This window comes from Myotis davidii, unplaced genomic scaffold, assembly GCF_000327345.1.
Source record: "Myotis davidii unplaced genomic scaffold, ASM32734v1 scaffold226, whole genome shotgun sequence".
NCBI classification, from domain to species: Eukaryota; Metazoa; Chordata; class Mammalia; order Chiroptera; family Vespertilionidae; genus Myotis; species Myotis davidii.
This window is the reverse complement of record NW_006297224.1, coordinates 3,214,339-3,227,531: the sequence shown is the minus strand read 5'-3', so window position 1 is coordinate 3,227,531 and position 13,193 is coordinate 3,214,339. Positions and strand designations below refer to the sequence as shown.

Genomic DNA, 13,193 nt, shown 5'->3' with positions numbered 1-13,193 from the left:
TTAATACAGTTCCTCATGTTGTGGTGACCCCCCATCCATAAAATTACTTTCGTTGCTACTTCATAACTGTAATTTTGCTACTGTTATGACTCATAATGTAAATATCTGATATGCAGGATGGTCTTGCGCGCCCCCTGTGAAAGGGTCGTTCGACCGCCAAAGGGGTCACGACCCACAGGTTGAGAACCACTGCTAATGACTCATAAACAGTGAAAGTTTGCTGCTTTCTAGGCCAGCGTGGGGGGACATTTTGAAGCTTCTTTAAAAAAAATTTTTTTAAATTGATTTCAGAGAGGAAGGGAGATGGAGAGAGAGATGGAAACATCAATGATGAGAAAGAATCATTGATTGGCTGTCTCCTGTATGCCCCACAATAGGGATCAGGCCCACAACCTGGGCATGTGCCCTGACTGGGAATCAAACCATAATCTCCTGGTTCATAGGTGGATGTTCAACCACTGAGCCACACTGGCTGGGCTTGAAGCTTCTTTTTATCTCTCACTTTATATTTTATATCTCCCCCTACAAAAGAAAAAAAAATTCCTTTCATTGCTGATCTGGGTAGAAATGATAGCATCTTACAATTTCAGTATACATCCATCCATCAGAGAAGTAAGCCACTCTCAGGGTCTTTGGAATGATCTCCCTATCCTACTTCCTTAGGCAAACAAAACCCCAGAAAAATTTCCCACTGCTTCAATTATTGGAGTATTTCAGGTGAATTTGCCTTATTTTGGCCTGGATCCTTTTGAAATCACACTTGTGGTGTGTACATCCATTTACCTAAGAGAGCAAAGTGTATGTGTCCCTGCAAAGGTATGAAAGCGTTACTTTAGAAATGTATTTTGGCCTGCAGTAGAAGGCTGGTTTTCCAAGTTGTCCGTTTTGAAAGAAGGTCAGGAAACACCCCCGAATAATTATTGCCGCTTAATTCCCGAGTTCTGCCTGCTGCAGCTTTAGGTGTGACATTCATTAGCTCTGCAGCACAGAAAGCCACCCTCTGACACTTGGGCGGGCCTGAGAGTGAACATAGGGAACTTGCCGAGTCCCATGGGATCCACCCTTTCTGGGCGGTCTGTGTCCTCAGAGAGCAGGGGCAGGCTGTGGATGGGAAGGACTTCTTGCTTTATATTTTTCTCCCTAATGTAGACAAAAACCCAGTATATTAGATTGCAGGTTTTATTTGTATCCATATATACCTTTAAGGAGTATTTATATGAAGCACGTAATTTGAGAGACCAACCATTTTGACTTGTGCGTCTGAATTCTCTCTTCTTTTTCCTCGTTCTACCTCCCAAATTTATTTCTAATTCTGATTTTGCCTGGTAGAGGAGATTGAGTTGACATTTTGTGTTTTGAAGTGTCTAACAGGTGTGATTATGTCTTTAGAGAAGGATCGCAGCAAAAGGATGGAGAGATCTTAGCCTGAGAGGAACACCATCTAAAAACTGTGAAGAGATGGTGCAGATTTCACAGTGTGGCCAATCGATACACCAGGAGTGAATACTTTACTTTGTTATGTTTAAATATCTGAATGTGTGTTGACATTTAGGTTAGCAGTTTCAAACGTTTTGGCCTCAGCACTACTTTATGCTTTTAAGTTTTATTGATGTTTCCCCAAGAGTTTTTGTTTATATGGCTTATATGTATTAGTAATTACCATTTAAGAAATTAAAACTGAGAAACTGAAAAAAATTAATTCATTTAAAATTCCAAACTAATAAACCAGTTACAAGTTAATGTAAATATCATTTTTACTGAAGATGTTCATTTTTATCGGCAGTAAGAAGAGTGACATTGTTTTACATTTTTGAAATTCCTTGTGCTTAGTACAAGACAACTGGGTTTTCATATCTGCTTCTAAATTCAATCTGTTGCAATATGTTATTTTGGTTGAAGTATGAACAGATAAGTAGTTTTAAAAAGGATATTTTGATAGCTTTATAAAGTTCATTATGAGTAATCATTTAAAAATATTTTTATTGATTTGAGAGAGGGAGAGGGAGAGAGAATCGTTGACTGGCTGACTCCTGCACGCCTCCTACTGGGGACTGAGCCCACAACCTGGGCATGTGCCCTGACCGGGGGTCAAACTGTGACCTCCTGGTTCCTAGGTCAACGCTTAACCACTGAGCCACACACCAGATGGGTGAATAATCATTTTTTGATGTTATATCACAACTAGGCAAGTGGTAGTTTCTCCCCCCCACCCCCCCCCCCCGATTTTATTTTATTTTCAAGTGGAAGTTTCTTAATGGTTAGTTGTAATGTGGAATCTGAAGCCATTTCAATGAACTTTGTGTGCACTGCAGCATTTGGATCCTTTTGGTAGTCTTGCCACATGACTGAGTCTTTTAACCAGGTTTGGTTATTTGGAAAAGCTTGGTTCACTGAGTTATACATATTTTCCAAATGTTAACACATTCTATTAGACAATATGATGAAATCACATTCAATAATATCATCACAGATATTAAATTTCTGATGATAGGAAAAGCCTTTCAGTCAACCGCAGTACGAGGTTTTCAAACTTAGTTTTGTTGAAAGTTCAAGTTTAGTCATTGGCAACAAATACTATTAGTTGTTTTTCTTTCTTTCTTTCTTTTTTTTTTTTTTAGTGAGTCTCTGCTAGCAGCATTTAATACACACTCAAAAGAACAAGTCTTAACTGAGAAATGCAGGATGCCTCATTTTCATAGTAATTTTTTAAGTCCCAGTGATGAAAACTAAGGCAGCTTCCTCAAAGGAAGTGACATTGATGAATCCAGTGCAGCCAGTGTGCTGAATCTGAGGAGACAAAGTCTTTATCACGTCCAACTAGACTGTTTTGTGACTTAATCTGAGTCTTTTGGAACAGTTACTCCTTCTTATTAGTTGTATGGTTGTTATACAGCCATGGAAGGAACAAGCTAAATGTCAAAATCATCAACAATATACCTAAAGAAGGAGCCAGCCAATATACTATAAAAAATTGAAAGAAATCTTCATCGAAACATTTGAAATGTAGTGAAAGTGCCAAAGCTGGATTAAATATAGCTCCTCTTAGACTTCCTTCTGCATAGACCAAAAAGGTGATGAGTGCTGCCAGCATGTGGATACGAAGCTTGGTTCCGACCTCCTGGAAGTGCAGCAGGGCACTGTGGAAGATGAAGGAGCAGATGGCCTCTACGACGATGGCTTTGGGCAAGTCGACGTGCATGGGGGTCCTGCAAACGGAGCTCCTCTCACCGACGTGAGACCTGGTCAGTCCCAGGCTCTACAGGGCGCCTATACAGTACCTGCTGCCCAGGGCAGCCATCAGCTGAGCCAACAGCCTCACCTCCCCTGTCTCGGGGGACATTCCCCCCAGCATCTTCTGCATCATCACACTGCACGGGTTACTGGCCGTGCCCAACAGAGTCAGGTCATGCACCAACGAGAAGAAGTAGGTTAGCGTCAGCGGCCAGGTGGGGTGTGCGGGTTCCTGCTCTCCCAGCAGTTGCAGCTCAAGGGTGCAGAAGCAGAGCTGGAAGGTGCCCAGAAACTCCAAGACGAAGGTGTGGGCCGTAGGCCTGTGCACGTGCCGCTGGAGGACCCCGTGGGCGGACAGCATGATCGACAACATCAAACCCAGCGAGGTGCAGGTGCCCCCGCAGCGTCGTCATGGCCTGCTCCCCTAGACTAGGCTGCGGGTCAGCTCGGCCAAGTTGTTTTTCTTAAAGTAACAAGATTACATTGTTCATTTTTGAGAAATATCTGCCCAGTTCCCAAATCTATGTCATTCCAATCAGGACCGTTAGTTGATCTTTCAAGTGACAATGACGTGCCAAGAGAAGGGCAGCTGGTTCAGGGCACAATTCCAACCATGGCCCCAGTGCTTCTCCGCCAGACCGACGTGGTTTGGGGTATGCAGTACTCATCCCATTTCTCCATACAGAATACTACACAGACATGCACTTAAGGCTTGACTTTTAATAAAATTAGCATTTCTGCTGCTTTATGAGGAACATCAAGTGAAACTGCCATTCATATGGTCGTCATTAGCATTTTTATTGCAAGTACACTCCCGTAGTTCCCCTCTTTATCCCCGGTTTCACTCTCCATGGTTTCAGTTACTGTCATCTGAAAATATGAAGTGGGAAATTCCAGGAAGAAACAATTCCTAAGTGTTAAGTCGTCCGGAGCAGTGTGCTGAAATCAGGCACCGTCATGCTCCGCCCCTGCCGGGACACGAATCATCCCTCTGCCCAGCATCCCCACGCTGTACACACTCCGTGCCCAGTAGTCACGGTTTGGGGTCTAGGTTATCAGATCAGATTGACGGTAGCAGTATTGTAGTGCTTGTGTACATGTAAGCCTTATTTTCCTTAATAATGGCTCCCACGCACAAGAGCAGTGATGCTGATAATTCGGATATGCCAAGGAGAAACCATAAAATGCTTCCATTAAGTGAAAGCACGGAAGTTCTCAATTTCAGGAGGAAAGAAATGAAATCGTATGCTGAGGTTGCTAAGCTCCGTGGCAAGAAAGAATCTTCTACCTGTGAAACTGGGAGGAAGGAAAAGGAAATTCATGATAGTTTTACTGTTGCACCTCAAACTGCAAAAGTCAGGGCCACAGTGTGTGGTAAGTGCTTAGTTTAGATGGAAAAGTCATTAAATTTGTGGATGAAAGACATGAGCAGAAAATGAGCTCTGATGGGCAGCAACATGTTGTGCCAGAAAACGGTGAGCCTGTAAGAAGATGGACATCAGGGACACCAGGCCATTTCCTGCAAGTAAGGGACCATACTCAAGAATAGGTTTGGGCTGAAGAATAGAAAAAAGTACTGGCCAGGCTGCATCGGCTGATGAAGCAGCTGCCGCCATATTTCCAGCAGAGGTGCAAAAGTGGACTCGGAATCAGAACTATTCACAGTTTCAGGCATGCACAGGGTCTTGGAACATATCCCCTGCAGATAGGTGGGGACTACTGTAATTAGCATTTAATGTATGTTTGTTAGTGTTACTTCTGTGTCTCCGCGTGCTCAACATTTATGTCAGATGACATCTATGGGTTCCAATAATGAGTGCTATTTCCTTTCTGTAGGGTTAATTTTTGTGCTAATACAGTTTCTGGAAACTATTGACTGCTGATCAAAAAGAAAACCAGTCAGTATAGGGAGATCACACTTTACATACAGCTATGTAAAAAGAAAATGCAGTTATGTTCTTTTTCACTTATTTGATCTTTCTGTTAAGTACATCATCTCCTGAGTAGGAAAGTGGAGCCATTTATTCTAATCCAATAATTTTAGTCTAATACAATAGTTTAAGTCTGTAGGCAACCCAGTGGATTTTGGTTTAAGTCTTGGTATTTTGGTTTCCTTCTTCTAAACCTGCTGCTCTCCAACCATGTCCAGGTATATTGGAAAGGGAGAGCCTGGGGTGAAGAGAGACGGCCCCTAAGACTTGTTTTCAATGCTGTGTACTGTCCTCTGGTTCCATTGGAAACGCCTCTTGTCTATCTATGACTACGGCTGGCCCCTAGCCTGAAAGACCGAGGTGGTTGTCTGTTCTCTATAAATTCAGGGTGAAGCCTTGTGCTAAGAGAAGTAAGCCAGTCGGAGGAAAATAAATGATCTCACTCATTTCTGGAATATAATGAACAACATAAACTGATGAACAAAAATAGATCCAGAGACAGAAGCATCAAACAGACCATCAGACCTCAGAGGGAAGGCAGGAGAGGCAGGGAGTGGGTAAGAGATCAACCAAAGAGCTTGTATGCATGCATGTAAGCCCAACCACAGACAGTAGGGGGCTCAGGGCATGTACTGAGGGGTGGGAGTGGCCGAGGAGAGGTCAATGGAGGAAAAAGGAGACATATGTAATACTTCAAACAATAAAGAATTAAAGGAAAAAAATTCAGGGTTAGGGCCAAGTAGCTTTCTTTGGTTATTGGCTTTAAGATTTTTGTGACATTCATTCAATCCCTGGAACACTGACTTCTGACTATGAGCAAAGTCATACTATCAGCTGACTTCTACTATGTGCTGCCTTGGGGTCAGGTGGGAACATCTATCTTAGGAGAACTCAGCAAAGACCCTTCTTCTTCCCATCACATTGTGCTACACTTTTACTCTGTTGCCACCATGCCCGCCACAGGAAGTAGGACAAAAATCTTCATGTTTCAGGCATTTCCTTAAGTCGAATACACTCTCCTCTTTGCTCCTGAGATAGGAGAACAAGACACACATGTCTCACCTATTTCCTCTTACCTCTCTTCACCTGCCTGTTGGGGTGGACTTTCCACCCCCTGGATGTCACACCCTGGGTCCTGTGATCTGGTGCACCAGCTCGGTGCTGGAGGTGGTGCTTTGTGGTTCACACATCATTCTTTCTCCTGACAGCCTGGCTTGCAAGTCCCCTCTCTCTCTTAAAGAGGTCAAGAAAGTCAGCTCTGAGAATAAAAGCTCATCAATAGTGTCTTTGTTCTAGGTTCTTTCCTCCCCCAGAGCAATAAACCTCCAGGCTCAAATTGAAAAAAAAAACCTGAAAGGACTTAGAGGGGGAAATTAAGAACATTGTTTTCATATGCACAAACTCTGTTATGTTAATTCATCAGCGTTTGTCTAACTACAAAACCCATGCTCTTTCCAATGCAGGATAGTTGACAGTGAATAAGCCTGTTGTTTTTTAGGTAGAAGACAAAAAACTCAGAACTCAGAAGACAGAAAGAAATTGGAGGTAGTTGAAATTTGGACACAAGCAGTGAGGACGAAGAGACAAACATCTAAGGTTCTCTGAGAGGGCCCATGCCAAGTGTTACTGCTATAGAAAATGGATGTATTCCTGGACATTTTATGATGTTGCTCTCAGGACTCGGATATCACTATTTTAAAGAGGTATGAATAAAATGGCCACTTAACAATCCAACATAGAGGTCTCATCCAATGATATATCCAGAATAATCAGGATATAATCTAAGGTATTATTGCTAGGTAGAATTTCTTTAAAATGTGAACATTTATTTTCAGACTATCTAAATTGAATTAGGACACTGGAGTCGGTCTGTCTGGGTTTGAGTCCGGGAACACACTCCCATGGCATGCGAGAAAATCAGTTTTAATCATCTATAAAATGAGGATTACAAGAGTCAGCATTTATTGAGTGTTTCTGCCTGCCAGGCACTCCTCTAAGCATTGTGTATTAATTTATGTGATCTAAATCATGCCAAGATGTACTATGGCCATCTTTGCTTGCAGATGACAAAACCGCATATCTGAGAGATTATTTAACTTGTTTATGATCGTCTGGTTAGTGAGAGCTAAAGGGGATTAGAATCCAGGCAGTATGGCTTTAGATCTGAGCCATAACAGCAAACACTTTTTCACATACTCTATTCTAGGCATTGATCTAAGCACTTCGTATCCTGTGGGTTAGGAACTATTTTTATCCCATTTTACAGATTAGAAAGCTGAGCGTGGACAGATTATCTTGCTCACATTGGCACTACTATTAAGTGTAGAGCTGGATCCATGCAGTCTGGCTCCACAGTTTATGCTCTCAACCTTGATGTGCACTATCTCCATGATATTTATGAGGAATAATTGAGCAAATCCATGTGAAATACTTAGCACAGCACCTGATACAGAGGAAACATTCAATACAAATGAACTAATTATTAACCAGGATATCCCTTCCACAGGCAAATGTTACACAGATCCTTTAAGCATGGAGTGTTCTGCATAAGTAAACCTTTTATTATGTGTGTTATTCTTGTAGCTATCCCCATCATTTGGTTTTATAGAATTTCATTCATTCACTCATTCATTAATGCAGTCAATCACTCTTGCCTCGCATGTAACTTTTTTTCTTTATTGTTGCAAGTATTATAGATGTCCCCTTTGTTTGTGTTTTTTTTTCTCCCATTGACTCCTTCCACCCTGCACCTACCCCTCCCAGGCCTTCACCACTTTATTGTCTGTGCCCACATATGCATATAAATTCCCTGGTTAACCACTCCTCCCCCATCCTTCCACCCCCCAACCCCTGCCTTCCCTCTGAACTTTGTCAGTCTGTTCCATGCTCCTATGTCTCTGGATCTATTTTGTTCATCAGTTTATTTTGTTCATTATATTCCACATATGAGCTCACATGTAACTTTTTTGCTTGTTTGTTTGTTTTTGGTTAATCCTCGCCGGAGGATATATTTTCATTGATCTTTTAGAGAGAGTAGAAGGGAGAAACATGGATGTGCAAGAGACACATTGATTGTTTGCCTCCTGCATGCACCCCGACCAGGGCCAGGGAATTTGCAACCAAGGTGCATGCCCTTGGCTAGAATCGAACCCAGGACCTTTCTGTCTGAGGGCCTACCTACACTCTATCCACTGAGCCAAACTGGCTAGGGAAACATGTAACTTTTAATGTGCCCACACTGCCAAGTGCTCTGGTATGTGATGTACTGGTAGATAGATACCTCTATGAAAAAAAGTTCATGGATTTGTTGGACTGAAGTTAAAGAAGCAATAAGCAACTTTAAAAAATTCTGTATTAGCAGTTGAGCTTCACTAATTAGGGATTTCAGTTCCATAAAAGGGACTTGTTTTGGACTTCAGAGATGCCGGTGATATTGTGCCATTTAACTGCTTCAGGTTAAGTTGCTGCACCCGTCTTGTTACATTTTTAACATGCCTAACTTTAAGATGCTTTATCTCTCAATCTGAAAACGGTGTGCCAAAAGTTTATAGCTTTTCACTTAATGTTCTGCTCACTGTTACTTCCTTACATATTTTAAAAATACAGCTTCTGTTGTGAAGGCCATTTTGCTTCTGCCAAGGGGGGAGGGTCTGTATAGCCTAAGAAACGCAGGTTTCAGAATCAGGACATACATGCAAAGCCAATTCTCTCAGCTCTTTGGCCTCCAACAAGTTATTTAACTGTCTTAAACCTCAATTTCCTCACTTATGAATGGAGATAGCAATGTCTCTCCTGAAGGATTACTGGGTGATTAAAGTAAGTAGTGAAGGCAAAGGCTCCAAAACAGTGCCTGCTCCTTTAAAGCACTCTGCTCCAGCTGCAGGTTGTTTGAAAAGATAAACAAGATCGACAAACCTTTAACCAGACTCATCAAGAAAAGAAGAGAGGACCCAAGTAAATAAAATCAGAAATGAAAGTGGAGAAGTCACAACTGAGACCAAAGAAATACAAAGGGTTGTAAGAAAATATTACCAACAACTATATGCCAACAAATTGGACAATCTGGATGAAATGGATAAATTCCTAGAAACGTACAATCCTCCAAAACTGAATCAGGAATAAACAGAGAATCTGGACAGACAGATTATAGCTAGTGAAATTGAAGCAGTAATCAAAAATCTCAACAACAACAACAACAACAAGAAAAGTCCTGGAGCTGGAAATATTTCAGAAACAGATGCTTTAGAGGTCTTCAAGTACCATATTCTCTTTCTTAATTAGGGAATCCTATAAATCTCTCAGACTATATTTGTTTTCTAAAAGTTTTCAGTAGAAGTCAAATTCATTTTTTTTAAGAAATACTAGGTTATTCTGGAAAACTTAAAGCAAGAAAACATTGTAGAAGTGGATTTTTCACTTTGTAAAACATCAGATACTTTTGTTTTCCATAAAGTCATATTTTATTGTATATTTTCAGAATGCATATTAATTTAAAAACATGAGCATTTTACTTAATAATATTTAGCAGTCACTTTTACAAAAGCTAAGCAATACCACACTTCTACTAAGAATTTCCCTGAGGACTTTCTTGTTTTGGGGGTTAGCAAGAGAGTAAGACAGCTTGATACCTAATGACCAAGAGGATCAATTTACATTATATTTAGAAACATAACCTCCCACATGCCCCTGCATCCAAGGGCTAGCCAACAGTTTTAGCTTTTGCAAAAACAGCTTTATTTTCTTTACCTGGTACCCACAAACCCTGCCTAAGTTTTTTTTTTTTTTGTCACATTATATTTTAAACAATGCTAGAATTGAAAGAAAAACAATTCTATTTTTTTCTCATTTATGATAATAGCATGATCTACCTTAATGAATTAATTAAACTATGCTTTTTATTATTTTTATTTTCTCAAGAAAATAAGTCAATAAACTCTTAGTGTAGTTGAATGTCAGCAAAATGAAAATATTTAATTAGAACACGTAGTGAAGGAAAGTGACAGAGGTCATTTAAAAATAGGTAGCTGCTGTAGTAATTTACACCCCAACACGTATTTATCAGTCACAGGAGAGCATCAAAAAGTTCTTGTTGAAGCACTTGAATTTCCTGTCCTTATTCTTAACGCTGCTTTGAAATTTGAGAGAGAGAGAGAAGCATTGCAGCTGCCAGCCAAAGAGCTACCAAATAGCACATATGTACAACTCAGAGAACGGTGCTGGATTCTTATTGAAAACGACACAGAGCCTGTTAACCTCACAACTAAAAGTAACAACAACAAAGGAGATTGTTGAGTGAATTTTGGACTCAGAGAATTAGAGAATCAGAATCTTAATGACGGAAGGGATTTATTGAGATTATCTCAGACCTTAACTCAAATGCCTTCCAGGCAGGTGCTCTAAGCTAGTGACATGGGTCAGATGGGGACAGTGGCCGACTGGAATGCACATACCCACCCGCAGGAGGAGGCTTTCATTCAGGGGCGGCATCTTTTTACTCCAAGGCAATGCAGGCCATGCTGCACGTCCTTGGATTTCTCAGGAGGACAGAAATCTGGATTTTAACGTGAAAGTTTCTTGGCCACTTTGGAGAACTGTCCACATTGGCTATTTGGGAACCAAACAAAAGATTACCAAAGGGTTAAGTTTAACCATCGGTGGTCTGGTTTAGACTATTTCAAAGTTCTTTCTTAGGGAGCTGAGATCTGTTTTTCAGTAGCTTTGATTCCTTGGATGATAGGGCCATATTGAACAAACGTAATCTTTACAGACACATGCAGCGGCGTTTCAAATATTCTAAGTCAGTTATCATATTTCTTTACTAAATTGAAGGTCTAGAGACTCAATCAAAGAAATAAATTGTTAGTCTGTAGGGAATGAATGGTAATGGATGTAGGCTGGCCCCTAATACTCACGTATCTTTATATCTGATTGCCAGCAATTACTTTAATAATGTGTTCTAGAATCCTGCCTTAAATCAAAGTCGCGATGACTGGTCTATTGCTTGGAGAATCTGTCAATCTCTGGACGACCCAGTGGAGAGTTCTAAAGCTCTGCCACCTGTGGTCTTCATCCTGTCAAGTCCCTGAACCTGTGGGAGCCTGGCTGGCAGGGCATCGGAAAGTGGGATCCTAAAATAGTCTATTGTGACCACACCTGGTGTTGAGAGAACTTGGAGGGAAGTTAGCCCCTTGGTGACCTCATGAGCTTTAGATTATATCCTCTCTCACTAATTCCCTCTGTGGCTGGTCTCTATTAGACTGAAAAGGCCATGCTTAAAAACAAGTAGTACAGGCGACTAAGTTTGTGCTGGGCACAGTTGCAAGTGCTTTAGCTATGGATACACATTAAATCATTAAATCTTCACAGTGGCTCTCGGAGGTATTAGCCTTGCTTTTTACAGACAAGAAAACTGAGCATAAGAAACCTACCCACGACCACACAGTTAATCAGTGGTCAAGCAGGGGTCCATACCCAGGCATTTGGCTTCAGGGTGCATTCATCTTTCGATAACTCAGCTTAGGTCCCTGGATTGTCACTAGCAGATTAAATTCCTTCACAGACTGCAACTGGACTGCAAAAAATATCCACTTTGCTAGAGACTGTGATCAGCTTTCTGCCCTATGTCTGGCCGTTGGCTGACCTGACCTCCCTACGTGCTTCACACCATCTCTACGCCAGCCGGCAGAGACAGTGGCAAGCGCTCTTGGGTGTCCTTGCAATGGCCAGGAGAGTCTTGTTGCCTGTTGTTAGCCTGCTTTGCTCTCCTGTCTACACGCAATGTTGAAGTCTTGGCTCTGCAGTCACCGTCTACCCCGACTATAGAGCTTGGTATGTTTACTTGGTCCCTTCTACATCTGATTCTTGACCTGGCTTGACTTTCATTTGAAGTCTCAGGCTGGCTTGGCCCTTCTGAACCCCAAGCCAACACGGGTTTGCATTGGGATTCAACGACTTAATGGGGGTGAGACTTTGAACAAGTTCAATATCTCTTCAAATTTATCCCTCAGCCAAATGGAGAGATCATACCTTACTTATTGGATTATGATTAACAAGCAACATATATAAAATGTCTAGTACAGTGTCTAACACAAAAGTGTTTGAATGATACTTGTTATTATGGTAGTTATTCTGGAAGTAGGAACTAGGTAATTTCCAACTAGGTCTTTTAAATCTCAGCTAAGCCTTTGCCCTAAGTCTCAGATAGTTTCCCAGGAACAGATTGAAAGTACTTGTTGCAACCTTTGAATAGCTGGCAACTCCAAATTTAAATAACTGGTTGTAAAGTGTCTTTAGCCATGAGAGCTGTAGAAAAGAGGTTGATTTATCAAGAATCAGTCTGAATGATTGTTCATAATATACATGCAATGAAAGAAACATGTAATGTTTTATTTTGCATTAATTTATTTAATCTGCCATTTTATAAAACAATTCTGACAGAATTATGTTTATCGGATTATTTTTTCCCAGCTTTGTGCTATAACTTATTCTCTATTGTGTACTATTTGTTGAGAGCTCAAAGGAACTTGACTTAAGAAGCAAACCAATTTATTTATTACTAGGGGCCCGGTGCACGAAATTCGTGCACTGGGTGGGGGTGAGGGGGAGTGTCCCTCAGCCCAGCCTGCCCCCTCTCACATACTGGGAGCCCTCAGGCATTGACCTCCATCAATCTCCAATCGCAGGATCGGCCCCCTGCGTCAGGCCTGGGCAGGGGACCCTCATTTCCCCCCATCACTGGCTCTGCCCCTGGCCCAGGCCTGATGCCTCTGGCCCAGGCGTCAGGCCTGGGCAGGGGACCCCCAGAAGCCTCCGATTGCTGGCTCTGCCCCCGCCCCGGCCTGATGCCTCGGCCAGAGGAGTTGACCCTCATCACCCTCTGATCCCCGAATCGGCCCCTTGACCAGGCCTGAGGCCGCCGGCATAGGTGTCAGGCCTGGGCAGGGGACCCCCAGCTCCCCGCGATCTCCCGCTCTGCCCCTGCCCAGGCCTAACACCTCTGGCCGAGGCATTAGGCCTGGGCAGGGGACCGAC

At 42.0% G+C, this 13,193-nt stretch overlaps 1 pseudogene across 1 annotated transcript; it reads right to left on the bottom strand.

The window, feature by feature from the left end:
* Positions 1-2,614: 2,614 nt before the first annotated feature.
* Positions 2,615-3,634, bottom strand: LOC102756058 (annotated as a pseudogene). Its single transcript, XR_001515393.1, has one exon. The product of XR_001515393.1 is annotated as an aquaporin-11 pseudogene (transcript).
* Between the last annotated feature and the right edge of the window lie 9,559 nt (positions 3,635-13,193).